Source organism: Dasypus novemcinctus, chromosome 13 (assembly GCF_030445035.2).
Source record: "Dasypus novemcinctus isolate mDasNov1 chromosome 13, mDasNov1.1.hap2, whole genome shotgun sequence".
NCBI lineage: Eukaryota > Metazoa > Chordata > Mammalia > Cingulata > Dasypodidae > Dasypus > Dasypus novemcinctus.
The window spans coordinates 90,281,535-90,309,258 of NC_080685.1; the positions used below are offsets into that span (position 1 = coordinate 90,281,535).

The window sequence follows — 27,724 nt, forward strand, 5'->3', positions numbered from 1 at the left end:
ATCCCCCTCCCACATCTGATGATGCAGTGACTATTTTTAGAGCACCTGCATGCTCCTGGGATAATTGTTTCTGTGGTTTACGGGCCCGGCTGGCTGTGTGTCTACTTAGGGAGGGGGCATGAGCTGGCCCAGCGGCTGGGTGGGGATATGGGTGTGTGTTCTGCCCACCGCAGTTGGCCCGGGCAGCCGGGCCTGCAGGAATGAGCCAGCGGCCCCCGCCACACCTTCTGGGGGCGCTCACTGGCCTTGCTTGATGGTGGTCAGGTGCTGTAGGCAGTTCCTAGAAGGTCCTGCAACAGAGCAGGGCCTTGGTGAGAGAAGCAGCCAGACTGCGCACCCTTGGGCACCCTGCCTTGGTAACGGGGCCTTCCAGGTAGCAGTGGCTACTGTTTATTGAGGGCTCACTCTGTGACAGGCACTGCCTCAAGCCCTTGAGGCTTCCGTCATCCTACGCTGTCCTCATCTTAGAGTTGGGGAAACTGAGGCCCAGGGAACAGCGCGTGTTGCTCAGGGTCACGCCGTCGACTGAGCCAGGCACCTCCCCGGCCGTCTGGTCCAAGTGCTGCCCTCGGGGAGCCTGAGGCTGCACAGCCTCCCAGCAGAAGGCAACAGGGTGCATTGTCGTGGTGGCCACGAGGAGGACTGAGGCCAGCACGCGGAAATACTTCTTGACCGTGAGAGGCGCTGGGTGGGAGGTTCTAACTTTGGCACCTCTGGGCAGCATCTTGCACTTCTGGAAGACACCTTCCTGCAGGCGGGACTCTGGATGGATGACCGCTCGGGGGATTTTCTTTCTTGGGATTTCGGCAGCTCTTTTTTTTTTCTGTACCCTTGACTGGCGGCCGCCTGTCCGTGAAAGATGCTAGATCATGTATCCATAGGCACAGGGTGTGCCCGACCCACGGCTTCTGGGGGAATACCAAGAGCCTGCCTGGGATTTGGGGTCCTGGGAAAAGGCCAGTGAGCCTGGAGAATTCCCCCAGCCCAGAGAGGAAGCCCGAGAGGGAGCAGCTACCCCCGGGAGCTCGGGAGCAGCCTTGTGGTTTAATGGACTTTTCATTATCGCCTTCGAGTCAGATGTGTGCTGTTCACCCAGAAATGAATCCTTGGCTCCGCCGGGGCCGCGGGCACCGGGCCATAGCCCTGGGAGGCCCTTCCTGAACCTCCTCGCACAGAGCATGAGGGAGCAGCGCAGAGCCAGGAAATGCTTGACGCTTTACCGAGGATACGGGCGTCTTCAGTTCCTTTGTGTGCAGGGGACGGCTGCTGGGGGTCTCCAAGCTGAGGCAGGAAGGGGCAAGAGGAGAGAGCCCCTCCCTCAGGATGGGCGAGCCGTCTGGGTGGGGACGGGGGCTCCCCGTGCTCCAGCTGCAGGCCTGCTCGAGCCCTTCCTTCCCGCTCCGTCTGCTTATTTGTACCATGGCAGCAGACTGAGAGAAGAGCGTGGGGGCTCTCTCCTCCGTGAGGACCCGCAGTGGGGAGGGAGAGTGAGCGCAGCCAGCACCTGGAGGAGGTGTGGTGAGTGGGCAGACGTGCAGATGGACAGTGGGGCCCGACTGCCTGGCTCCAGACCCAGTTCTACCCCTGGCTGGGCGGCCTCCGCTCTCCTCATCTGTCAAGTGCCATCCTCCTTGTGATTTGTGAAGACAAGTGAACTAATCCATGAAGTCATTTAGCATGGTGCCTGGTTGGGGTAGTGGCAGTGGGGGTGAGAGGGAGGAAGAGCCGTCTGTCCACTTCATTCTCTCTCTCTCAGCTTCTCCTTAGTACCCCCTTCTGCCACCCGGCCGGTGGTGGAGGGAGCCTCCTGGGGCTGGTAGCACACCTCCTGCTGCCCTGCTCCACTGGGATGAGACCGCCCTGCGGCCTCCTGGCTGCTCCCGCCCACTGCCCCCTGTAGTTGTCGGAGCCAGGGGCTACGCTGAGGCTCAAGCTTGAGTTCCAGTCCTGCGGCTCCCTGGGTGCCTTTGGCCCTCTTTCGGGTCTGGAGGTGAGAGTTCTCTTCCGGACAGTGCCAGGGCACACCCTCCTGGTTTCTGGCTGGCACCGAGTGACTTCCCGGGCTCCTCACGTCGCAGCCCGGAGCCCACTGCTTTGGGGCCTGGGAATCGAATCATGGCTCCGTGCCACCGCCCTCTGTCTGCAGCGGGCTTTCCAGGGCCCTCCTCCGGCTCCTGCAGCCCCAGCCCACCTCCCGGATCCACCTCCCTCTCTCCTTTCTGCCTCCTTGTCCTGATCGCATCTGCCCCAGATCCTTGCCTTTCTCTGCCAGCGCCCTGCTCCCCTTCACGGCTCTGCCCGCTGCCCTGGTCTGAACATTACGAAAGTTTTTACTCCTCGGGGATTCAGGTCCACTTTGCAGGCCTCTTAAACTTCTGTTGACCTTTAAAAAATACCTGAGGGCCCATTTTCATTTCAATGTGAACCCAGCATACTCTGTCTGATACAGGTGACCGAAATGAGGGTCCTGAGATGGACCCACATTTCAAGTCTCTTCTGAAAAGCAGAGGTAACTTTCCATTTGCTCTAGACTGATTGGGGTCAGAATGAGGGGGTGTGGAGGGAATGGCATTATGCTTTTTGGCTGCCATCAGTCCTTGCCCTGTGCCTTTGATGTATGCCCTCATTCAGTCCCTTCCATAACCCAATGAGGCAGATACCACAATCCCCATTTTATGGACAGGGAGACAGAGAGGTTACGTGACTTGCCTCAGCTCACACAGTGAGTAAGTGGCGAGTCAGGATTCGAACGTGGGTCTGTGTCTTCCACAGGACAGAGGTGAGTTGAATGGATATTAAGGTGGATACATGGGAATTTTGGTTATCCCTGAGTGGGGTTTTTGCCTGTGAGCAGCCCCACACCTCCAGTTGAGGTCCTTCGTCCCTCGTGGAGACCTCGCAGGCCTCGGGGGAGGAGGGGCATCCCAGCCTCTAGGTTAGACCCGGAGTGTGGCCAAGTGCTGAAACCGTCGGCCCCTCGGACATCACGTGTCTGGGAGTGGATGGATGAGCGGGAAAGAAAGGAGTGGGGAATCTGGAGGTGCCCAAGAAACACAGCACTGAAGAGTTAAAATGCATCTCCCCCCTAAAATCAGTGGGCGGGAACATTCTGCAGAATTCATTCCATGGTCGAGGAGGCCTGAGGGCTGGGTACCTGAACGAGCCACCGAAATACGGCTGCCCCTAGTCTTGGGGCTGCTCTCTTTCTCAGAGCTCCCCCCTCCCCACCCCCTCAGCGCCCTGCCGTGGGCGCTTTGTGAGGAAAGATGCCGCAAGTGACATGGTAATGGGCCTAAGCACATACCAGGAACCAACAGTAGGTACCAGCCACCCTGCTCCCCCTCCACAAGTCCCCAGACAAGACAGGGTGTTATTAACTAGGTTGTGAGGGAACGTTCCGGACAACTTCCATCAGCCTGAGAAGAGGTCTGGCGGAGGCTTTGTCTGCCTGAGTCTGAAATTCTGGGGCTGGTGGGAGAGGATGCGGGGAAGAGGGCCCCGTGCCCTGTGCCCAGCATCGATTTGCCTGGTAAATCACGGTCATTTGGGTGCATTGTCTTCCCTCCTGAGCCTTTAGGAGCTGCCTCCTAAATTACTACCAACACATGTGACAATCTTGCCCCATCTCCTAGGGTGCTTTTTTTTTTTAACTTTTAAAATCAATTTTATTAAGGTATCATTTATATTCAATAAAATGTACTCGTTTTAAGGTTACAGTTATGTGAATTTTGGCAAATGTATACACCCATGTAACCACCGGTCCAACCAAGATACGGAATAGGTCTGTCACCCCTCAAAGATGTAGATTGTTTTGCCCATTCTAGGACAGATACAAGTGGAATCAAGTGGTAAGCCTCCTTGTGTCCCCTTCCAGGGCTTTTATTAAGCATCCAGGGAGAATAACAGTTATTGGAGACCCAAGCACAGCCTCTGCGTCAGACCCCCCACCTCTGCACCTGCTGCGCTCTCCTCGCACCCAGCACCTCCTCTCTGCCCTTGTCTTGCGTTTGCAGCAGGAAAAGTCCCCACCCTTCCCTCTGCTTTTGCCGGGAGTCTAAGGAAACAGTAGGAAGAGAGATTTGAGGGAGTTTGGGCCTGTGGTTGAGAACAATTTGAAGCACAAAATCCCCTCAGAAGGGAACCCCCGGATAACGTGGTGGTAGAGAGGCAGCTGGGACGCCCGCTTCCCCCTCGGTTTGTGGCAGGTTGTTGCCACTGTGGGTGTGAAAGTGGAAGCTGCTCTGCTGGGGAACATTGACTCCGGAGGTCCATGGCCTTTTTTCCCTTCTTTTCAGGACGTACCAGGGATTGAACCCAGAACCTCGTACACAGGAAGCAGGTGTTCAACCACTGAGCTACATCTGCTCCCTCCATGTCCTTTTAGTTGAATTGAGGGGCAGGGAGGCACAGAAAGGACCAGACTTGAGAGGGTCAACTCCTGGGTGGGTGCTAGGGGCTAGGAGGCCACCTAGAACAGGTGCAGCCGTGGGTTTGAGGCAGTGAGGTATGTGTCACAAAGCGGCGTGAGAGGACAAGCACCAGGGAGCAGGGCCAGGACCCGCTGACCAAGGGGCGAGCAGCACCGCAGTTTAACTTGGGCTCTGGTCAGCAGCTCCTCCTCTCCTTGGGCAGGCCAGAAAGGCCGATGAGACTGTTTCTTAGTGATTCCGCGCAGCAAGCTGGGTGAGAAGCACACTGCTGAGGATTTGCTGCAGTTTGCCTAAACTTTCTGGCATTCAGTTGACCCATCTCTATGAATGGGCATATTTTAAGGATATTTTAATGCACAATTTTAAATGTGCTTTTAGCTCTGGGGAAAAGATACAAACTAAAGCCAAGATGTTGTCATTATGGTATTTTAAATACTCAGCAGCACAGAAACTCTTACTCCTCCAACTTCTGTCTCCCAAGGACCGGGAATGGAATGTATTTATGCTTCCCCAGCCTGCACCCCTGTCTCCTCTTACTTATGCCTGTGGGGAAAATGATGTGCTTCCAGTAGTTCAGTCTTTGATGGGGAATGGGGATTCAGGTTTTCAAACAATAGAGTTTTGAGTTCCTTTCTCTAGAAATTTTCTTTTCAGCATGTCCTATTCTTAGTCACCAGCTGACTTTTGGAGTTTGATTCCATTAAGTTTCTTAACACCAGAATATAACAAAGCATCTTGGTTCATCAAGGATAGAAAAGACGCTAAATCAATCACTCAGTCTATCTACCTATCTATCTGTCTGTTTATACATACATACGTATATACATCTACCCATCCATCTATTTTTAAACATTTGAGAATGGGTTGTATATATCATGCTCCTTGAACACTTAATACTTCCATGTACATTTCCTAAGAATAAGGATATTTGCTTATGAAACCATCTTGAGAAGTTTAGCATTGATATGAAGTTTACAGCTTATATTCCGATTTTTTTCATGTATTCCAACAATGTCCTTTTGATGAGGCCAACACCTTTCATACACTATCTAGATGGCTACCTGGACCTTTAAGTGCAAAGAAGCCAGAGAATTTTCCTGGGCATTTTCTTTTACAATAGAAAGTCCAGTCCTGGAGTTTCCCTTGAAAAGAAAAGCGCTTTGGGCTGCCTTTCCCTAGTTCTGGTAAACTGTGGAATTATGATTAAAATATAGTAAAGCACAGAGAATGGTATAATGACTCCCCACATACCCAGCTTCGACAATTATCAGCACGTAGCCAATTTTGTTTATTCTCACAGGATCTTCTTTTTGATCTTTGGGTTTGTCCCAAGTTAGGTGGCAGCAGTTGGTGTTTTCTGGAAAAGCGAAGGGGGAACAGCAGATCTGTGCATCGTGGAGCTTCATCTCTTCCCAGCTGGAAGAGTGTTAATTGCCATGGGTTGGAATCCCCTCTGAAGGTTCATTATTCTTCTTGTTACTGAACACTATCCAGGTTGTGGGGGGGAGACAAAGCTTTTGGGAGGCCTGGCAAGACTTGGCAGGGTAGGGAGAGAGGCTTCCCTTTCTGAGAGCATTTTCCTCCTGCAGTTTATTTATTAGAGATTCTTCTAAGAGGGAAGAAAGAAGGTTACATGAGGATAAGTACCTTAGGGAAACAAGGCTGAGCCAAGCCAGTCTTGAACAGAAGCAGGGACCAGAGTCAAGTAAGCCTTTGCCTCTTCCACTAGTTTTAACAAACATTTTTATTTATGTATATTTTTAATATCTAGAATGTGCTAGGCACTTGACTGGGACTGCAACTAAGACATGTTGGCATCTCTCAAAAAGTTTATGGTTCACAAAAATAATAGTTTTTTATTTTCATTTTTAAAAATGCTATTGCGATAGCATATATACAACATAAAATTTCCCAGTTTAAAGCATTTTAGTGTATAATTCGGTGGTATTAATTACATTCACCATGTTGTACTGCCATCACTGCCATCCATTGCCAAACAGAATCTTAACTATTAATAGCTAATGAAAACTAACATTTGTTGTGTGCCAGACACTGTGCCCAAGCACCTTACGTTCATCGTCTCATTCCCTACCTCCCCAGCAACTTGTAAAATGGGTGCAGTTATCCCCATGATACAGGTGAGGAAACTGGGGCCTGCCTGGGATCCCCTGCACCCCGTGCAGCTGGCAGTGCTGGAGATGCTTGGGTTTGTGCTGCTGAGGTCTGTGCAGGATGAAGAGGGTAGAGAGGACTGCAGCGGGGGAGAGGGGAGGGGACCATCTCTTAGGCCACTGGAATGTGGTTATGTCAGACCCCGCCAGATGCACTTTGTCATAGGATTTGGCGGAAGCCAAATGGCACATTTTCCTCTTGATGTTATAGAGAACTGAGGGATTTTTTTTTTTAATTTCCAAGACAAGGCAGTCCTGTGGGAGGAGAGGGAGGATTGAAAGCTGGAACTTAGAAAGAATTCTTCCCTGGGGCTGCAGAAAGGGATGGAGAGATGAGAAATGAGTTGGGTTTATTTGTGTTTCCTTTTTCTTTACAAGAATATGTGCTGGCTTTGCCCCACGGTCAGGAGGTTCAGACCCTCGTGCTGGGGGGGCACCCCGTCTTGGGGCAGCAAAGCTACTGTCCCTGCCCTCCTGGGAGTGACGCTGGCAGGGCAAGCCCAGCTTTTGCATGGAGGCCGCTTTGAGAGTTTGAACATGTTTTCTAGAGTTGGAAAATAGACTGAGTCTATAGTAGAGATGAATTAGTGATTTATTTTAAAAGAAAACCTATCAACCTCTTTCCGCCCCAGGCAGCCCCTCACCCTACTTCGTTTAAGCCTTCGTTTACCCTTAGAAAGCTCTGCCTGCCTGTCCAGAAAGGGATGTGAAACATAGAAATGAGAGTGCCAAGAACGGCCTGGGATTTCCTTTAAGGAGCTGAGAGAAAAGGAGTGTCTATTATTAGTATTTTAATTTTTAGTTTCCTTTAAAAAAAAAAAAAAGACCTGGGTTTTTCTTTATATAGAATCTCTGTGCGATGGTGCTGTTTGGCTCAGAGACCAGGGAGTGATTCCTCTAAAGGTCCTTCCAGCTGTGTGATGTTTTTCTAGTTGGCTCCATCCTGAGTTTTCAGGTATTTTAAAAGCAAGATTTTGGGCAGTAGCAGCTTTAAGAAGTGACTTTGAATCGTCTTAACCATTTGCATTTGCACCTTACTGACAGATGAAAGCGAATAAGGACGTGTCTTTCAGGAGTCTGAGGAAGAGAAATGCATGTCTTAGTCTCAGAATAAGCAGAGCACTGTGTTTCCAGCCGCCTGCTGCTCGCCCTCCCGGGATCGCAACACACAAATGCCTGTTGCTATGGATACGGGCAACTGAGGCTCCCCTGGGGCAGTGGCGGTAGAAGCCAGCGCGGCTGTTTGTTGCAGTGATGTGGGAGCTGGTGTGGGTGGGTGCCCCACGACAGTGCCTCGGAGGGCGGGCAGGGACCAGCGTTGCCCGAGCTGGGCGGTGGCGGAGTAGCCCCAGACTCTGTGCCTGTGTCTGCCCACCCACCCCCGGGGGCATGTGTACCTGAGGTAGCCAGGTCTGGCATTGAGTGGCGGGTGGGGCAGTTCAGGGTGGGCTTGGGGGCGCCCTTTCTGGACAGAGCACCGCACAGGTAAGAGTCACCGTGAGCAGGCCCGTCCTGCAGGCCAAGGGAAGGCATGGAAAGGTGGGGGCAGTAGCTTGTGCCCTCAAGGGCTGCTGGTCTGAGAGGGGAGACACAGCCCCTGTTCCCAGTGACCTCCCACTCTGCCGGGGAAACCAGACGTTCCTGAAGGACACAGCATGGCAGACAAAGAGAAGGGAAAACCCTCCCTTCCTTGTTTCCAGTCCTCCAGTGGCCTGCCTTCACCGCTTCACGTAAAACCAGCCTCTCCATGGCTCCATGGTGTGCCGGCCCTGTGGGGCCTGCCCCCCCCCCCCCCCCCCCCGCCACTAGGCCGTCTTCACCCCTTCACTGCCCACACCCCCAGCCCACTCTGCTTTCACTCCCCGCACCCCCAGCCCACTCTGCCTTCACTCCCCACACCCCCAGCCCACTCTGCCTTCACTCCCCACACCCCCAGCCCACTCTGCTTTCAGTCCCCACACCCCCAGCCCACTCTGCCCTCACTGCCCCCACCCCCAGCCCACTCTGCCCTCACTGCCCCCACCCCCAGCACACTCTGCTTTCACTCCCCACACCCCCAGCCCACTCTGCCCTCATTGCCCCCATCCCCAGCCCACTCTGCTTTCAGTCCCCACACCCCCAGCCCACTCTGCTTTCACTCCCCCCACCCCCAGCCCACTCTGCCCTCATTGCCCCCATCCCCAGCCCACTCTGCTTTCAGTCCCCACACCCCCAGCCCACTCTGCCCTCACTGCCCCCACCCCCAGCCCATTCTGTCTTCACTGCCCACACCCCCAGCCCACTCTGCCTTCACTCCCCCCACCCCCAGCCCACTCTGCTTTCACTCCCCACACCCCCAGCCCACTCTGCCTTCACTGCCCCCACCCCCAGCCCACTCTGCTTTCACTCCCCACACCTCCAGCCCACTCTGCCTTCACTGCCCACACCCCCAGCCCACTCTGCTTTCACTCCCCCCACCCCCAGCCCACTCTGCTTTCACTGCCCACACCCCCAGCCCACTCTGCTTTCAGTCCCCACACCCCCAGCCCACTCTGCCTTCATTGCCCCCACCCCCAGCCCACTCTGCTTTCAGTCCCCACACCCCCAGCCCACTCTGCTTTCACTGCCCACACCCCAGCCCACTCTGCTTTGCACAGGGTCTCTGGGCGTGGCTCCTGCCTCAGGGCCTTTCCTTGCTGTTCCCTTTGCCTGGAGCTGTGTCCGGGTGACCTCCCAGCGTTCTCCTTCACCGTATTTGTAATTCCGGCGTCTGGCCTGGTCTCTCCTTCTGGCCACACTAGGTAAAACCAGCACTTTCTTTTACCCCTACCCTCATTGTTCCTCTTTCTCTTCTTCATTTTCCTTTACTCTTTTCCCTGTAGTGATAGTGTTTGTTGTTTACTGTTTCATTGCCTGTCTCCCCTCCTGAGTGTTGTGGTAAACAGTTCCTGGTTTACCACTGACTCCCCTTGCCGAGAACATTGTCTGGCACATACTAGGTACTCAGTAAATATCTGATGAATGATAAACTGTGTAGCTCAATTTTTCTTGAGGAATTCTGAGAGGACGTTTACAATATGCTTCCGTAGTCTTTTACCAGTGATAAAGATGAAACTTGCCATTTCAGAGTCTAGTTTGCAATTGAGAGCTGTCTTTCACTGACTTAGACTTTAGTTTCTTCAGTCTTCTCACCCTGGGGTATGCACACTCCTGGAGGGTCTTAGATACGCCCTTGGGAGTTTAAGATTTGTTTCCTTCAGAAGATATCTGTACATTAATCAAGTTTGGGAAACCTGTATGTGTGCTGTTGGAAATCATGTACATGAGGGACTGAGGTGGGAAGCACTGGGGGCGGGACTTTCTGGAGGGCAGGTCTTGAGCAGCAGTGGAAAGCAGGGGCGGGTGTTAGAGGCGCACCAAGGGCACGACTTGGGTGAATGCTGGGGAAGGCCATCTGGAACGAGCCCTGGGGCCGCCAAGGAGTGTGCCTACCTGGCTGAAAGGGAGCCTGAACTGGGATAAAACAAAGTGAAGCTGTTCAGCCCAGGACATTTGTGTCCCAAATGCCTGAAAGTGAGTGACAGCTGGGACTGCACTGGAGCGGTGACCCATAAACTCTGCTTTCTGGCCCCTTCCCCATCACTTAGGTCTCATTGAAGTCATGCTGGCATGATGGCCCCTCCAGGGAGCGTCGGTCCCCCCTCCCGTGGCCCGTGCAGCCGGGGGGGTGGGGGTGGGGGGGGTGCGTGCATGCAGGAGTCAGCTGGCAGGTGGGTGGGGACGCAGCCCTCGGGAGCCTGGTTCCTGGCTCACCAGCTTGCAGCCTTTCGTTTAACCACAAACCAACCAGGCCACAGGTCAGCACTTTCCTTGGAAGACTGTCAGAGCTCACCTGTGGTTGAGGGGAAGCAGGGTCAGGTTCCCGGGGAGTGGGCCAGGTCGAGGCCCCTTCTCCCACACCGGCTCTCCATTGTCTGCAGCCTGGCATGGGGTGGGCAAGGTGGCTTTCACAGCCTGGTCAGGACCGTAGACCTGCGCAGGCAGGAGGCCTTTTAGAAGCCACGTGATGACGCCCTTCCTGTAGAGATGAGAGGTCTGAGGCCCAGGGAGGCCTCTTAGAGATACTGGTGCAGCTAGGCCTGGAGCCTGAGTGCCCTGAGGCCTCGCTCAGAGCCCTTCCTGCCTGAGCGGGGCCAGGAACCCAGGTGGGCAGCGAGGCCCAATGCCCCCGCACCTGCATTTCTTCCTGAGCGTGGGCCTTGCTCAGGAGGGTCACGGTCCATTTGGGAGTTTAAAATAAACATTCCCCGCTCTCTGCTGGAGTGACAATTATTCTCCTTGGACATGTGGCTGTCATCTGACTTCCTCATGCTGTCAGAGCCTTGGGCGCCCTCCAGGGCGGGAAGGCACGGGGCTTCGGGCGAACTGTTTGGAGGGCTCCAAGGTGAACGTTCGTGCGCAGCGGCCCCTCGTGGGATGGCATCGGGGCCCGAGGAGGAAGGAGGTCCGTGGCCCTCGAGGTTCTACCCCTTCTCGGGCTGCCAGCTTCATTTCTACCTCTTCTCGCAGTTCTTCAGAGGTCCGTGATCTTGGTCATGGCTCCTAAAATCATGCCGTCGGTTTGAAGACCCTTGCTTTTGCCCCTCTCCCAGCCTGGGGGGCCGGGAGCGTGTGAGGCTCTGGATGGGAGGCAGGCAGAAGGGGCTGGGGCCGGCGAGACCTGTCCAAATTCCAGGGCATGAGGACCCAGTTCCAAGAAGCAGAAGGTAAGTTGAGGGTGGTGGTCTACCTACTTACCTTTGGGCTTTTAGAGGGATGGGAGTTGTCTAAGCGTTAACACTTCCAGATTTGGAGTCACAGAGACCTAGGTTTGCATTTGAGCTCTTCCCCTTGACCTTGACTAGGCTAAAGAAACTTTTTGAGCCTCAGCTTCCTTATCTGAAAAGTAGAATTGTTAGTACCTCTCCCATAGTACTGTTGAGAGGATTGGCTAAGGCAACACCCATTAATAGAGTGCTTCTCCCAGTGCCTCGCCATGGGAGGTGGTCAGTACATGCAGCTCATCCTCACCTTCCTCATCACGCGGGGCGGGGTACCTACGCTGTGCCCAGCTGCGTGCTGCGTGCTGTGGGAAGGGAAGAGTCCTTCACACGCCAGCTAGCAAGTGCAGTCTAACTGGAGAGAGAATCGCACATAAAAGAGAGGCTAATGCAAAGCGTGTGGGAGAGAGTTCCATAAAACGAAGAAGATGACTTTTAAGGACATTTGAGGAGTTGAAGTAGGATTAGCAATAAGCTCAACATATATTCAAAATAACCTTCCACTTTTAGTATCTGCTTCCCCAAGTGAACACTGGAATACCACAGTGTGGAGTCCTGGGCTGAGGGGCCAGGTGAATTTCTGAGTGGCAGGTGGCCCAGGAAATAGAACCTTCCACCACCACCCCCCTTCACTTTCCCCAGGGGTCAAGTCCACGGGTGCCTCCTTCCCAAAGACCAGAAAGCCTATGTGGCTAGATGGAGAAAGAATCTTCCACCCTCTGAGTTTTCACTGGACCCTGTGGGATGCTAGAAATATTTTTCAACCCACCAAAGGCTAAAAGAATTGACCGGGGCTGGTGCCAAAATATTCAGTAAATTCAAAGGAGTCTTTTGTTTTATGAAGAAAGTGGCTGGGATGGGAGCCTCCTCTTCTGATTTGACATCATAACCCCATGGGTTGGGCCGTCCACAGCTTGTCCAGTCCTCAGTCCCTGACTCAAAGGCTATTAGCCTATTCAGGATTCTTTGGGAAAGCTGATTTCTGGTTCCACGTATTAGTTGTTTAACCTTAGACAAATCATTTGTCCCCTCTGGGCCTCAGCTACGTCATCTCTGAAATGGTGGTAACAATTCCCTTTGAAGGGTAAGCTCTGAACCGAATCGTCCCTTGTTCCATTTTCAGCTATTAGGTCTGAGCTTTCATGAAACGAGTCTTGCCCCTTGCCAGATGGACACTTCGGGATGTCAAACACATAGTTCTTTCATTATCCAAAACATGGCTGAGGTATGCTTTGGAAATTGCCTCTGAACCTGCAGCACATTCTTTGAATCTCCTCAGGGATAGACAGTCTTCTTCCTTTTAGAGAGCTTTCGATTTCTAGAAGCAGCTTAATCAGGAAAATAAATTATATGATCAAGCTGAATGAAGATACTTTTAGTTCCAAACAAATGAAGCTGATTTTGCTCAGTTTCTAAACTAATTCAGAAATCAGTTCCAAATAAAACATCAAAAATGTTTTGTACAAGAACTATATTATTAGAACACAGGCATAGCCTTGTAGTGACTTGTGAGGACAGCACTCATTTGGATATATTAAATCTGATTTTTTAAAAAATGCACTTACTGCTTTCTGTTTACACCTCAGTTTTGAAAACATGGTTAAGTGCCCTCTTCATTCCTATTCATTTCCCCCTGTATTGATTTTATGTGTTTGAATGTGTGTGCATTTTATTTTCCTACAAATGTCGCTTACCCAGCTCATTATCACTTACCAAAAAATAAAATGTCCTAGCTCAGTGGCTCTCAAACTGGAATGCTTTGTCAAGCCCAGATTGTTGGGCCCACGCCCTGAGCTTCTGATTCAGGATGACTAGGATGGGGTGCGGTAATTTGCAATTTTAATATGTTCCCAGGGAATGTTGCTCCTCTGGGACCACATTTTGAGAACCCCTGGCCTAGCTAAAAGGGGCCTTGGTTTTCTAATCCCATCCCCTTATTGTGCAAATGAGTAAACTGAGGTCTGGGGAGAAGTGACTTCCTTGCCTAGTGTTATATAACTAGTTAGTGGCAAAGCTGGAACCAGGCACTCTATACACCCTGAACTTTGCTTCTGAAATGATCATTTCTTGGTTGGGAACCTAGTTGTCATGACTGTGGGTTTTTAAGATTTTTCAGGACCTTCCTGGTTTCAAATAATCTGGCCTTTTATCCCCTTTAGTACAACTGTGTCATGATTTTTATTTCAGAATATAGAGTCACCATGGGAATAGATTGTGTTTGATTTGCTTTTTATTCTGCGAAGTTGAGGCTGGAAGTACTGACCTGCTGTTAACAAATTAGTGGGTAAACAGAGCCTGAACAGTCACTGGCTCTCACCCATCTGGTGCTAATATTGGAAGGTGAATCAGCTGCTCTGCAATAAAGCAGCTCTGTTCACAGTTCACTACCAGAAGCTGCAAATGGTCTCTTGAGCATACTCCCTTCTACTGCTTGACTCTGCCCTGTCTTCCCTGTCAACAGGCTACGTTCATGTTTGCTTCTCCTTTGCCTTTGGGCTTCTAGCTGTTTGTATTCCTGTCTACCAAAGCTCGCCAGTCCCCAGACACTCCCCCTGCAGTACAGAATGAAGTCTGGAACCAGTGAGTATAGCCTCTTACACTGCACCTTAAATTCCCTAGATGGAATAGAATTGTAGTCTTGGGAGGTAGGTGAGATGGGAAGGCCTCACACGTAATAGAGACTAATAAATACTTTTAGAATTAATGGATGAGTGTTTGACAAGAGGGCTAGAAAGCTGTCAGGTGGGGTTCTGGGGAGCTGGGAAGTTTTGCAAGGAATAGCCAACTGGATGCATTGGTTTTTACCACCACTCAACAGTCTCTGAAGCTTCCCTGGAGTTAGAGGAGGTGATTGGGAAGCCTGGTGCCTCCTGCTTCTGGATGAGTGCCTGCTTGAGGGTTAGAGCACAAGTTTCCTCGATATCCATCCCAGTCTGTTTGTGGCTCATGTGGGATCTCTAGCAGCAATTCCAAGAGTCAGCAGGGTGTTGGGGGCTGAGGAGAAGGAACGCATTGACTGAGGCTTTAGTCTGCAAAAACTCCGTGGTCTCTGCAGCTGACTTGAGGGGTCTTGTGAAACTCCAAAACCAAAAAAAAAAAAAATTTTTTTTTAAGTTTAAGAAAAATTAAAGCAACACAACCTTCTCTTCCTGGTTCCAAAATCCTTCAATCAATGAAGTTAAACTACTAGTAACTGGTATAGAACTCCCAAAAGGTTTGTCCTGCTATCATTTTTCCTCCTCACCACTGTCAGCTGAGTGGATGGGTTACTTAAAAATAAAAATAAAAACCGGTAAGATGGCCATTATTGATGCCATCAGAAATTATTCTTTTGCTCTAATTCAAGTGCTCTGTTAGTCAGGTTATCAGAGGGGAAATGTGAAGCAGATATGGCAGGTTATCCACAGCATCTCTGTAGGCTCAGAATAGCATCATGTTCATTTATTTTGCATCAGCAGATGGTACTGATGCTATCTGTATGACATTTTACGACTTACAGTTAATTTTTACCCATATTGTCTCTACACATTGGTAAATGTCTTCTTAGATCTTGGGGCTTTGTGTGTCTCTTCCCCCAGTACATTTTCCCCTCAAGGAGGTGGTCCAGACATCTGCCCCCAAGTGGGTATTATCCTTTTTTCCTTTCCTCACATTAGAATGGAGCTTTCTAAGAGTTCCCAGATCCTGGGACAATCAGCGAAGGTAAAAGTACTGGGTGGTAATTGGTGATGTTTATCTGGCGGTTGGGAGCTGTCATCAGGTCTTCAGAGTACAAATTTGTAGAATCCATTAACATCAGTGCTTGCTACTAATTGTAACCAGACCCCACCTTATCTCAGCATCCTGCTGCCACTTAAAAGGGTAATTCCCCTTGGCAGCTGACTTCCCTTTCCAGTTGCTCTGGGTGTGCAAAGGAAAGGACATTTATTTCCTCAAGGCCTTGATAACTTAGTCATCAGATGAGAGCGAAAGGTCTTTGTGGGCCTCCCCCTGTCCTGTGAGCGCTGTGAGAGCTGCCTTCCTAAGGGCTGCTTAGGGTGAGGCAGTGCACACGGGTAAATGTGGCTGACTTCCCTCATGTTAGGCCTGGGGCCAGAGTTATTCATCCTTTTGCTGTTGAGTTGTAGGGTTTCCTTTTATATTCTGCATATTAAATGCTCATCAGATATGTGGTTTCCAAATATTTTCTTCCATTCTGTAGGTTGTTTTTTACTTTTGTCATGAAGTTTTTGATGCACAAAATTTTGAAATTTTGATGAAATCTAACATCTATTTTCTCTTTGGTTGCATGCACTTTGGGTAAAGTCCAAGAAACCATCGCCTAATACAAGGCTCTGAAGATGCTTTTCTATGATTTTTTACTAGGAGTTTTATAGTTTTCATACTTACATTTAGGTCTTTGATCCATTTTGAGTTGATTCTTGTATATGTGTCCAGTTTCACTCTTTAGCATGTGGATATCCAGTTTTGCTAGCACCATTCGTTGAAGAGACATTGTTTACCCATTGAGTGGACTTAGCACTCTAGTCACAGATCAGCTGGCCATAGATGTGAGGGTTTATTTCTAAACTTTCAGTTCAATTCCATTGATCTATATGTGTGTCCTTGTGTAAAGACAATGCTGTTTTGATTACTGTAGTTTTGTATTAAGTTTTAAAATTGGAAACTGTAAGTCCTCCAACTTCATTCTTCTTTTTTGAGATGGTTTTGACTATTTGGGCCTCCTTGAGAGACCTCCTTGGTGACATTCATTTCTTCAGCCACTCATTCAGGTAGTGGTTGTCTCACCTCTTCCTGTGTTGGGAGCCACCCAGGGGGTCAGGGCTACACAAGACCTCATGTACACCTTCACAGAACCTCTAGCGTGATTGATGACACTAGATCGCTCTACATGAAAATCCAGACAGCAATACAAGGCAGGCCTTAGAGCAAACAACCCATCATTTTATAGGTAAAGGAAATGAGCATGTGAAACCCAAGCTCTTGAACCTAGACTAGGTTGGAAGAAAGACCAGGAAAAGGAAGGAGTGAAGCATTTTACGAATCTTCCATAAAAGTACTTAAGAAAGGTGATGTCTATTTCTTTGGAAAGCAGAGGGTACTTTTCTAAGGGGAATAGGAGAGGGAGTGACAGTAGCATGAATCCTCTGATGCTTATGCAGTGGTCGGATGCCTTGGGAGTGTGCCAGGCCTTCTGGGGCAAAGACAGTGGGATGGACAAAGAAGACATTACTTAAGATGAGAACCAGAGAAATGTGGGTTTCTCTTGAAGCAGTTAAACATAAGGTGCCTGAAATGTTATTGGGTTGTGTGTGTGTGTGTAATATAAATATCTCCTGCCTAACTGGATTCTAGGTCGCTGGTATCTTGGCTTGGATTCTCCAGAAAGCAAAACCTAAGGCAAAGGTTTTGTGCTGCAATTTTAGAGGGGATTGCTATCCCAGGGAACAGACATGAAGGGAAAGGTAGGGAAGGCAGGGCAATAGGGCGAGCCAATACGAGGATGCATTGTTGATCTGGCCACCACGTGCTATCAGGCCCAACCATCGGCTCCTTCATTTGGGACCATATTAAATGACTGCTTCTCCCAACAGTCCATCAGGTGAAGAAGGGAAAGAATTTATCCACCAGCTACCCTTTGCTTTTGGTCAAAGACCTGTCCCTGGGCATGAATTCCCTAGCATTTCTGCGTTGCTGGTATATGGGCTCCCAGTGTTGCCTCACAGCTCAGTGGCAATGGGGAAGCATGTGATATGGAAGTGAGGCTAGGAACAGTTGGGTGGTGCCAATGTAGAGGATGGAATAATACCTTTATTAGTGCCTGGGAGTGGAAGAAATGACCCCAGAAACAACTGGGGCCAAGAGGATCTGAAGCAGCACTTGACCACACACCCGCATAGCTCTGTGGACAGGAGTCAAGATAGATTTTCTTTGAATACCAGCAAGAGTATGAGTCATAGACTGTGTGGCTGGAGTAGGAAGCATTCTTTATTTTCCTAAACAAAGGGGACCCTGCAGGGGCTTGATTAAATGTCTGGCTGCCAACATAGAGATGAAAAGGAAAGATGCCCAGGCAAGCAACAATGACAGCTGCCACTTAGCCTGCTGCGACAAAACCTCTGGTCAAACTAACCTAGTCTGCAAGGAGACCTAGCGCCATTATCTTCTCTAGTCCTGGCCTGCATGGAACCCTGCACCTAGCCTAGCCCAGGGGAAAAGCTTCTGTGGACTCTTCTGTCAGTACTGAGTATCAAGAATGTGTCTTTGTACTATAAGCATGTGATACTTTTAAAATTTTGAGTTAGTGAATGATTCCTAGTATATGAAGAGGAGAGTGGCTTGGGGTTGGTAAAATTGAAGCATATTGAATAAAAGTGAATTCTCTGATTGACTACACATTTGAAGACTGCTTTTACTAGATTAGATTCATCCTTCTTTACCTCCTTATATAAAGTCTTAAGACTTTCAGAACCTTAGCAAATATTGCAGCACTATCTACTACTGAATCAGTTATCTATTTCTGTGTAACAAGCCACCCCCAAACTCAATGACCTAAAACAACAACTACATCATTTCTTCACAGTTCCATAGGTCAACAGTTTATGCTGGCTCTGTTAGATGGTTCCTCTGATGGTCATACCTGGAGTTACTCATGTGGCTGCAGTCATCTGGTGGCCCGAAGGGGCCGGATGGGGTCAGATGGCCTCACTTACATATCTGGCTTATGCTGCTGTCAGCTGGTTAGTGTAGAGCTGTGTTGTCCAGGGCCTTAGTGACTATCCACATGTGACTATTGCATTCTTGAAATGTGACCCATCTGAACTGAGATATGCCATAAAAAATAATGCACACCTTGCTTTTGAAGTCTTAGTAACTATGTTTAATAGAAACTGCCTCATTAATGATTTTTGCATATTGATTACATGTTGAAATGATATTTTAGATATATTATTAAAACTAATTTTACCTTTAAAATATAACTATTAGAAAATTTAAAATTACATATATGGTTCACATTTGTGGCATTATATTGCTATCGGACAGCTTTGTACCCTATGAACAACATATATAGTTGCATTGCAAATGGCGCTATGACTTAAGTTTTACCATTTTCATATGTATTAATAAATGATGAAATGGATAAGATTATCTATATGGTTCATACCTTTCACATCTGCTCCATCCCTTTTACCTCTGGTGGGAAAAGGATCCAGAATTATTTAAGGGTGGAAAACCAGGACTAGGATGCAGAGTCTTGTTTTGTCACAACTGTGTTTTGTGAAGGACAGAAACAAAAGCTCAGAGGGTTAAGTGACCAGATTAGAACTAGGACCCAGGACTCCTGCCACCCAGCCCTTGGCCATGCTGCTCATGCCTTCATCAGTGGTTCTCCCTGGACCCTGGACCATATCTCTACAGCTTAGGCATTTTCTTCTCTCTAGAACCACAAAACCCTTTCTTTCCTTATCACATCTCATGCCTTCATGCCACAGGCAGCCCAATATTTCATACTCAATCCCTAGCACCAGAAATAGATGTAACAGCTCAGAGCTTTGCACTTTGACATTCTGCCATAATCAGTTGACATTCATTAACCCAACCTGACCAGGTGGGGCAAGACTGGGAGCAAGTCCCCAAAACCAATCTGGAACCAAGAGTGAAAAGCAGAGACTAAAATTACTGCTAGTCACTGGCCTGGGCTAAAGCACACCCACTGAGCCTTTTGACCCAGATGCTCTGAGGTCTGAAGGAAATCTGTAGCATCAGCAGAACTGAGGACATCACTGTACACCTTGCAGAAGCTCAAAATTAATATTGTTAGGCAGCAGAAAACAATGAAAATAATAGTGACCCAGTTGAAACTTGAATTAAAGTATCAGCAGGAAGCATGAATAGTAAGGGACAGAATAAATACTTAGGAGCCAAAATAGAAAGGAGTTGGATGTGGGAGGCATGGAGAGAGAGAAAAGAGTCTGATTCTCAGATCTAGCATGGTGAACCTGCTGGATAATGGTGTCATTCATTGATGGTGTGACTATAAAGAGGAGAAAGTGGAGGAAGTTTTTATAGAAGATCATGAGCCTGGTTTTAAATATGTTGTTTTTAAGATACCTAAGGGAGATGCTAGTGGAGACGGTCAGCAAACAGCTGGAAATGGGGATTAATTGTGGGAGAGAAGAAAGGACTAAAACATTAATACCGGAGTCATTACTGAATAGGTGGTGATTGAATCCATTGGTGGAGCTGATTCTCCAGGGAGACTGCAAAGATTAAGGAGAGAACATCGCTGAAAGTTTGAAGTTTGGGGAAAGGAAATAGAACCTTTGAAGACCAAGAAGTGATCTACCAACAGGGCCCGCTACTCAATCCATATTTGCAGAAAGAGGAAGGAAGAAAAATCCATAGAATGTAATTCTTCATCTTTGTATTCCCCAAGGGTTTTGCACATCAAAGACACACAATTGATATTTGTGGAATGAGATTAAGTTGTATTGTATTGCACTGCACTGCATTGAGCTTTGCTGCTTCCAGGGCTGCTCAAGTGAGCTTTTTCTGCTCTTTCCAGCTTCTTGGCATTCCTTCTTTCTCTTCTCTTGTTCACTAAAGCCTAGTATATGTAAGAACTTTATTCCTGTTTAAACATTACAGGGTTTCAGTGAAAGCTGATACAGATTGTCTCACAAGTTACCATTTTCCTGCTTTCAGATAACCTTTAACAGAAGGTACAGATAACAAAGACTTAAGTAAAAGGACATTTAATTACCTCTCAAATTAAGCAGTCTGAAAGTAGATGGTTCTAGGTTTGGGGCAGGACATAACAGGCTATAAAAGACCCAGGTTCTTTGTGTCTTTCCACTTTCAAGCATCATGACCTCTAATAGTCAAATTCCTGCAAGAATAAACATAATGCCCCTTTGTAGTATCTTTGAAAGAGATAAAAATCCTTCTCAGAAGTTTACCTGCTGGCTAAGAAGTCATTGGCCAACTTGGCTATATACCCATCCCTAAACCAACTACTAGCAAAGGGAAGTCATATTAATGTGCTTGGCTTAGTCAAATCAGAGTTCAAACATTAGAGCTGGAAGATCTATAAACTGGGAAAGGAGGAAATGACTGTTGGGCAGGCAATAAGCAGTGTCTTTCACACCCATTTTTTTTTTTGTTCTTGTCTTCTTCCACCTTCCACATTCAATCCAGCACTTATTAGGCATTTACTCTGAATCAAGAACAATTACCTCACTGAGGCAGATAATAACTCAGAGTTTAAAATACTGAGTAGGTCTTCTGTCTACTATCGGTTGTTAGTCTCTGCTTTTCCATAGAGTTCTCTCCTACTTGGAACACTGAATCAACCCTCTGGGCTTTGCTCAGTTCTAATCCAATGTTTTGGCCAATTTCCTCACCTTCTTGCTTGGTGTACTTGATCCTGACCTTTGAAAATCCTATATTCTTTGCTTCTAGTCAGCCAAGCTAGCATTATAAAGCAGTGCAGGGTGTCACTGCCCCACAAGATCTTTGAACAACTAGCAAAAGCTGACAGAGCCATCTTCCTCAACACTCTGGAAAATAGTAAAGGACTGCAGTGCCTGGGCCATGCTGAATTAAGAAAACACAGCTTTAAAAACGGTAGGAGAATCCCTACCCCTCACTACCACTTCCGCAGCATGGAGTGAAGCCAGCCTATATGCCCATTGCAGGAAGAGGTAAATTTAAGCTTCTTGTTAACCATAAAGAAAATATCTGGAAAATATATACATAAAGAAATGAGAAGGATCTCAAATTAGTACACAACCAAAAAATCAAATAAATATGAAAGTATGTGTTAACTGAAGAATTTGGAGAACAGTAAAAATATAAGACTTACAAAGACCAAATAGCAAATTAGCAGAAGAAAGTCCTGATTCTCAGTCGTTATCTTAAATGTAAATGGATTAAACTCTTCAGTCAAAAGGCAGAGATTGTTGGAATGAATAAAACACTATGACCCAACTATCTGATGTTTACAAGACACTAACCTTAAATTAAAAGATATAAGGAGGTTCAAAGTGAAAAAACCATACCATACAAATAAGAAAAAGAGAGCCAGAGTAGCTATACTGCTTTCATATAAAATAGACGTTAAGTAAAAAACTGTCAGAAGGGACAAAAAAGTCAGTATATACTGATAAAGAGGTCAATACAACAAAAAGACATAACAATTACATCTAATAGCAGAACCCCGAAAGATATGAAACAAATACTTACCAATTTGAGTGGAGAAATAGACAATTCTACATTACTAGTAGGAGAGTTTGATACACCCCTTTCAATAATGGATAGAACATCAACACGGAGATCAATAAGGAATAGAAGACTTGAACAATGTTCTGAACCAACTAGACGTAACAGACATATATAGAACACTTCATCCAACAGCAGCAGAATACACATTCTGCTCTAGTACACATGGATCATTATCGAGAACAGACCATATATTAGGTTATAAAACAAGTCTCAATAAATTTAAAAACGATGTTTCTCTGACCACATCTGGAATGAAATGAGAAATCAGTAACAGAGGGAAAACTGGAAAATTCACAAATATATAAAAATTAAACAATGTCCCCTTAAACTACCAGTGGGTTAAAGAGAAAATCACAAGGGAAATTAGGAAATATCTTGAGGCAAATGAAAATGAAAATAGAACATACCAAAACATATGGGATGCAGCAAAGGCAGTGCTGAGAGGGAAATTTATAGTTTTAAATGCTTACGTTAAAAAAGAAAAAAAGATCTCAAATCAGAGACCCACCCTCACAACTGGAGTATCTAGAAAAAGAAACTCAAACTAAACCCAAAGCATGCAGAAAGGAGGAAATAACAAAAATTAGAGCAGAGATAAATGAAATAGAGAATTAAAAAAAAATAGAATCAACAAAACCAATAATTGGTTCTTTGAAAAGATCAATAAAATCAGCAAACACTTAACTAGAATGATAAAGAAAAATGAGAGGACACAAGTAAGATCAGAAATAAAAGGGGGTCATTACTACTAACCACACAGAAATAAGGCTTATAAGAGGATACAATGAATAACTGTATGCCAACAAATTAGATAACCTAGATGAAATGGACAAATTCTTAGAAACACACAAACTACCTACACTGACTCAAGAAGAAACAGAAGATCTCACCAGACCAATTACAAGTAAAGAGATTGAATCAGTCATCAGAAACCTTCCAACAAGGGGCTCGAACAGATATTTGCACACTGTTGTTTATAGCAGCACTATTCATAATTGTCAAACAATGGAAGCAACCCAAGTTTCCTTCAACGGATGAATGGATAAATAAAATGTAATATATACATACAATGGAATATTATTCAGCTGTAAAGTGGAATGAAGTCCTGATACATGTGGCAACATGGATGAACCTTGAAGACATCATGTTGAATGAAATAAGCCAGACACAAAAGGACAGATATTGTATGATCTCACTGGTGTGAAACAATTCGAATAAGCAAACTCATAAAGTCAGTATCTAGAATGGTTACCAAGGGATGGGGTAGGGATAGGGAATGGGAAGTAAGGCTTAAAATGTACAGAGTTCCTGTTAGGAATGAAGAAAATGTTTTGGTAATGAATGGTGGTGGTGATAGCACAACATTGTGAATGCAGTTAATAACACTGAAGTACATAACTGAATATGATTAAAAGAAGGAATGTTAGACTGTATGGTAAAAGAATAAAAAATTTTTTAAAAATCCATGGAACTACACTACACAGTGAACCCTAGGTTAAACCATAGACTTTAATTAATAGTACAATTATTAAAATGTGCTATCATCAATTATAACAAATGTTCCACACCTATGCACGGTGTTGGTGGTGAAGTAGTATATGGGAATCCTGAATTTTATGTGATTGTTCTGTAAACCACAACTTCTTTAATAAAGGGGATTAAAAAAACTCCCCCCAAGGAAGAAAAGTCCAGGACCAGAGAACTCTCTGGTGAATTTTACAAAACTTTCCAAGAAGAGTTAACACCAAACCTACTCAGACGTTTCCAAAAAAAATGAAGAGGAAAGAACACTCCCTAATTCATTCTATAAGGCCACCATAGTCCTAATAGTAAAGCAGATAAAGATACCACAAGAAAAGAAAATTACAGACCAATATCCCTTATGAATATAGATGTAAAAATCCTCAACAAAATACAAGCAAACTAAATCCAAAAGCACATTAAAAGAATTATGTACACCATAATCAAGAATTATGTGTACTGTGTATGCAAGAGTGGTGCAGTATAAAAAAATCAATTAATGTATACACCATATAAAGAGAATGAAAGGAAAAAAACACACGATCATCTCAATTGATATAGAAAAGGCACCTCTTGTGTTTGTGTGTGTGTCTGTGGTAGTTTTTATTGCCAAAATAACGTAGGAACAAGGTATATATTTTTTAAAAAACCTTGAAATTAGTTGCATACATTCTTTTTTTTAAAAAGATTTATTTTATTTATTTCTCTCCCCTTCCCTGCCACCCCCACCCCCCCATTTGTCTGCTCTCTGTCCATTCCCATGTGTTCTTCTGTGTCCGCTTGTGTTCTTGTCAGTGGCACCCGGAATCTGTGTCTCTTTTTGTTGTGTCATCCCGCTGCATCAGCTTTCCGTGTGTGCGGCCCCATTCCTGGGCAGGCTGCACTTTTTCTGCACTAAGTAGCTCTCCTTGCAGAGTGCACTCCTTGCACGTATGCAAGGACACCCCTGCGTGGCACGGCACTCCTTGTGCGCATCAGCACTGTGCATGGGCCAGCTGCACACGGGTCAAGGAGGCCCGGGATTGGAACCACAGACCTCTCATGTGGTAGGCGGACACCCTATCCATTGGGCCAAGTCTGCTTCCCCAGTTGAATACATTCTTAAGGACTACTGGGTGTGTATTTTTCAGCCAATTTCAGATGTTTTAAGATTTTTTTTCAGGAAGAGACTCGGCCTAAGTCCTAGGATATTAACCATAGGTCCTGGATGATTCAAATTCAGCTCTCTGAAAGCATGAAGATGGATGGCGTTTGTTTAGGTCTTCTCTGACTCAATGACTCAATAATGACGTTAAGTAAAAATAATGCCTCATACATTTATTCAAATGTCTTTCCCCTTACATAACCATCCTCCTCAGAAATATGAATAAAGAGCCATTATAAACTCTAAAAATCATCAAATCATTAAATAGTAAGTAGGGGATACTTATTTTAATTGTTTATTTTACTAAAGAAATGAGCAGTGGCAGATATATTTTTGTTTTTGATGTTTGATTTTTGAATAAATACAACTATGATTTGAGGAATGCACAATTTACAACTGTAGATTCTGCCACCACCTTCATACTATCTCTTTTCTCACAACATTTAGAGATAGGTGGTATTTTCTTTCAGACTGCAGAATCTTATCTTGATTTAAAGTAACCTTTTAACACTTTCACATTTTTTTTCTTATTTTGCTTGATTTAGGGTAGTAATTAATCATTCAGATTAAGCAGCCCCCTCTTGGTGTATTTGAGGAATAAAAGTGGTGGTGGATATAGATCTGTAATCAAAGACTTGTAGTGTCTATTTCCTCTTCATCTTAATTTGAAAACAAGACTGGCCATGGACAATAGCTATTTGCAATCATATCAATATAATGTTACTAGCATACTCCAACAGAGAACTATCCTAACTTCTATTTAACCAAAAGTTAACTGGTAGCACTGCTTGTTTGGAAAGGGGTATGTGTGTGTATTTATATATATTTACCTATATTTGTGAAACCGTTATTAATACTCATGTATAACACACAAATAAGATATATGGAGTACTTGCTCAGCTTCTAAACTTGGAGACTTCTTGAAATTCACTGAAAATTTACCACCTGAAGTTTTATTATTTCATAACAATTTTGAGTTAGTATTATACCTGTAGTGACCTTTTCTTTTATGCTGTTTCAAAACTACTTGAGTATATTTTCATTATAAAAAGAAATTAGTCTAGTTCCTTGGTCTCTTTGTCCAAAGTTAAAATTTTCGTCTCTACTTTGTAAAATTTCTTTTTATACTACTTAGTTTTACACAATGGTCAATCATACACATTTCAATACAGTCATATCTTTTACACATTTTAAAAAAAGATTTGTTGATTTATTTATTTTTCCCCCTTCCCCTCCTCTCACCCTGCTGTTTTTGCCATCTGTGTTGTCTTCTCTTCTCATTTTCACTCCAGGATTCACCAGGATTTCATCCTGGAGACCCCTGATGTGTAGAGAGTTTCCTTGTCAATTGCGCCACCTCAGTTCCTGGTTTCTGCTGTGCTTCACCTTGACTCTCTCCTTGTCTCTCTTTTGATGCATCATCATCTTGCTGCATGGCTCACTTGCGCGGGCACTGGCTCACCACACAGGCACTCGCACAGGCACTGGCTCGCTACGTGTACACGCTTTCTCTTCTTCTTTTTCACCAGGAGGCCCCGGGGATCAAACGCAAGTCCTCCCATATGGTAGGTAGAAGCTCTATCACTCAAGCCACAACTGCCTCCCTCTTTTACACATTTGACAAAAATAACTTATTTATGAAGGAAAATTAATTTAGTAAGCAATAAAATATTGATGGCTATGGACTGTGAAAATAATAAGACAAATATACAAAAATTATTTTATAACTTCTTTTTCGTAAGTGGTGACCTTCTGGCACAAGGGCAAAACCTGCATTAGAAGAGTGCCATGAGCTTCTCCTTAAGTTGGTGTCCAATAATAATGTATTTTAAATTCATTGGCGACTTCTCCAAGATAAACACAGTCGTCCACCACAAATGGATCCACATCTGTATTGTCTGGTTGTAGATGGCCTGTTTGAATTAAGTCTGAATATGCCACACATGTATAATTTGTTTCCCCAAATGTAGATGTTAGTGAGTGTGGGATTTGTTGTTACTGATTGTGAAAGTGCAACAAGTCCTTCTTCTCTTATGTTGTTGCTAAACACTGACAATGCTTTAAGAGTCCTGTTATGTAAAGCAAGACTTTCACTGAGATAATTTGCTCCTGTGTTTTCTACTCTGTTAAAAGTAAGATTATTACTTCCAGGGTAATGTTGCTTTTCGTACACCAGCCAAATAACCCCATTCCATCATGAGTTATTTTATTGCAGCTGACATCAAGGTTGCATCGGCTAGAGTTTCGATACAGTGCATCACGTAACTGTTTCCTACTATAATTTTTTATATCATGCTTACACATGTGTAGTTCAACAAGGCAGTGAGTTTCTTTTAACATGTGGCCTAAATGGACGTGGACTCTTCCTGCTCACCATACAATATAGGATGGTTTAGGTTTATTCCCCTAATTGCTTGGTTTTGAGTTAGTCCTGTAGCAAATGCTATCACACTATGCACTCCAAGATCACAGTCTCCCAGATATGATTTCTCCAAGGATGAATTAACCCATAGCATTACAGCAAAAAACATTCCACCTTTATTTTCAATCTTGTTTCCAGTTATCCTTAGGTACTTCAGAGTTGTATTCTTATGTGGCGCTTTAGCAATCAGTTCTCCACCATCAGGCCCGATATCATTAAACATAGGGTTTAAATAAATGAGATTAAGTTGTTTCTCAAGCAGTTTTGCAGCATGGCACGCACCCACATTGCTGAGTAGATTGTATCTAACATCCAAACCCGTAATATATGGATTTGTCTTTAAAATTCTGGAAAGAATCCAAAAATCTTTACTGGTTACTCTTTCTACTGGTATTAGGCAATTGTTACCAGCATTGTTTAATGTGATTCTTTTTCCCAATCCCTTTTTACTTCCTTCATCTACTTTCTAGAGTATATTCAATATAAAAAGATTAATTTTCTGGGACTTTTCGTTCACAGATCATAGTAATGTTCTCAAAGACTGGCAATAGATGCTGGAATGATCTCTTTGGCTGAGGCTAGGGTCGGAGTTGGGGCAGGAGAAGGGACTGGAGTGGGGGCCGAGGCCTGGGAGGGCCATCCCCTCCTGATGTTGCCAGACGTTCTGCCATGCCAGCCAAGGTGGGGGCATTGCCATGGCGACCCCGCTGCACGTCCAGCAGCTGTAACACCTCTTCTTTATTAGAGATTTATTTTTAATTTTTTTTGTTTTTATTTTTTATTTATTTCTCTCCCTTCCTCCCCCCACCCCCAGTTGTCTGCTCTCTCTGTCCATTCACTGTGTTCTTCTGTGACTGCTTCTATCCTTATCAGTGGCACCAGGAATCTGTGTTTCTTTTTGTTGCGTCATCTTGCTGTGTCAGCTCTCTGTGTGTGTGGTGCCATTCCTGGGC

The 27,724-nt window shown here is 45.9% G+C and overlaps 1 protein-coding gene and 1 pseudogene across 25 annotated transcripts in view; one reads left to right on the forward strand and one right to left on the reverse strand.

Annotated features, from left to right (window-relative positions):
• Positions 1–27,724, forward strand: part of NFASC (neurofascin) — a 197,916-nt gene that overhangs the window by 35,174 nt on the left and 135,018 nt on the right. The gene's annotated exons all lie outside the window — the stretch shown is intronic.
• Positions 449–27,468, reverse strand: LOC111764277 (leucine-rich repeat-containing protein 34-like; annotated as a pseudogene).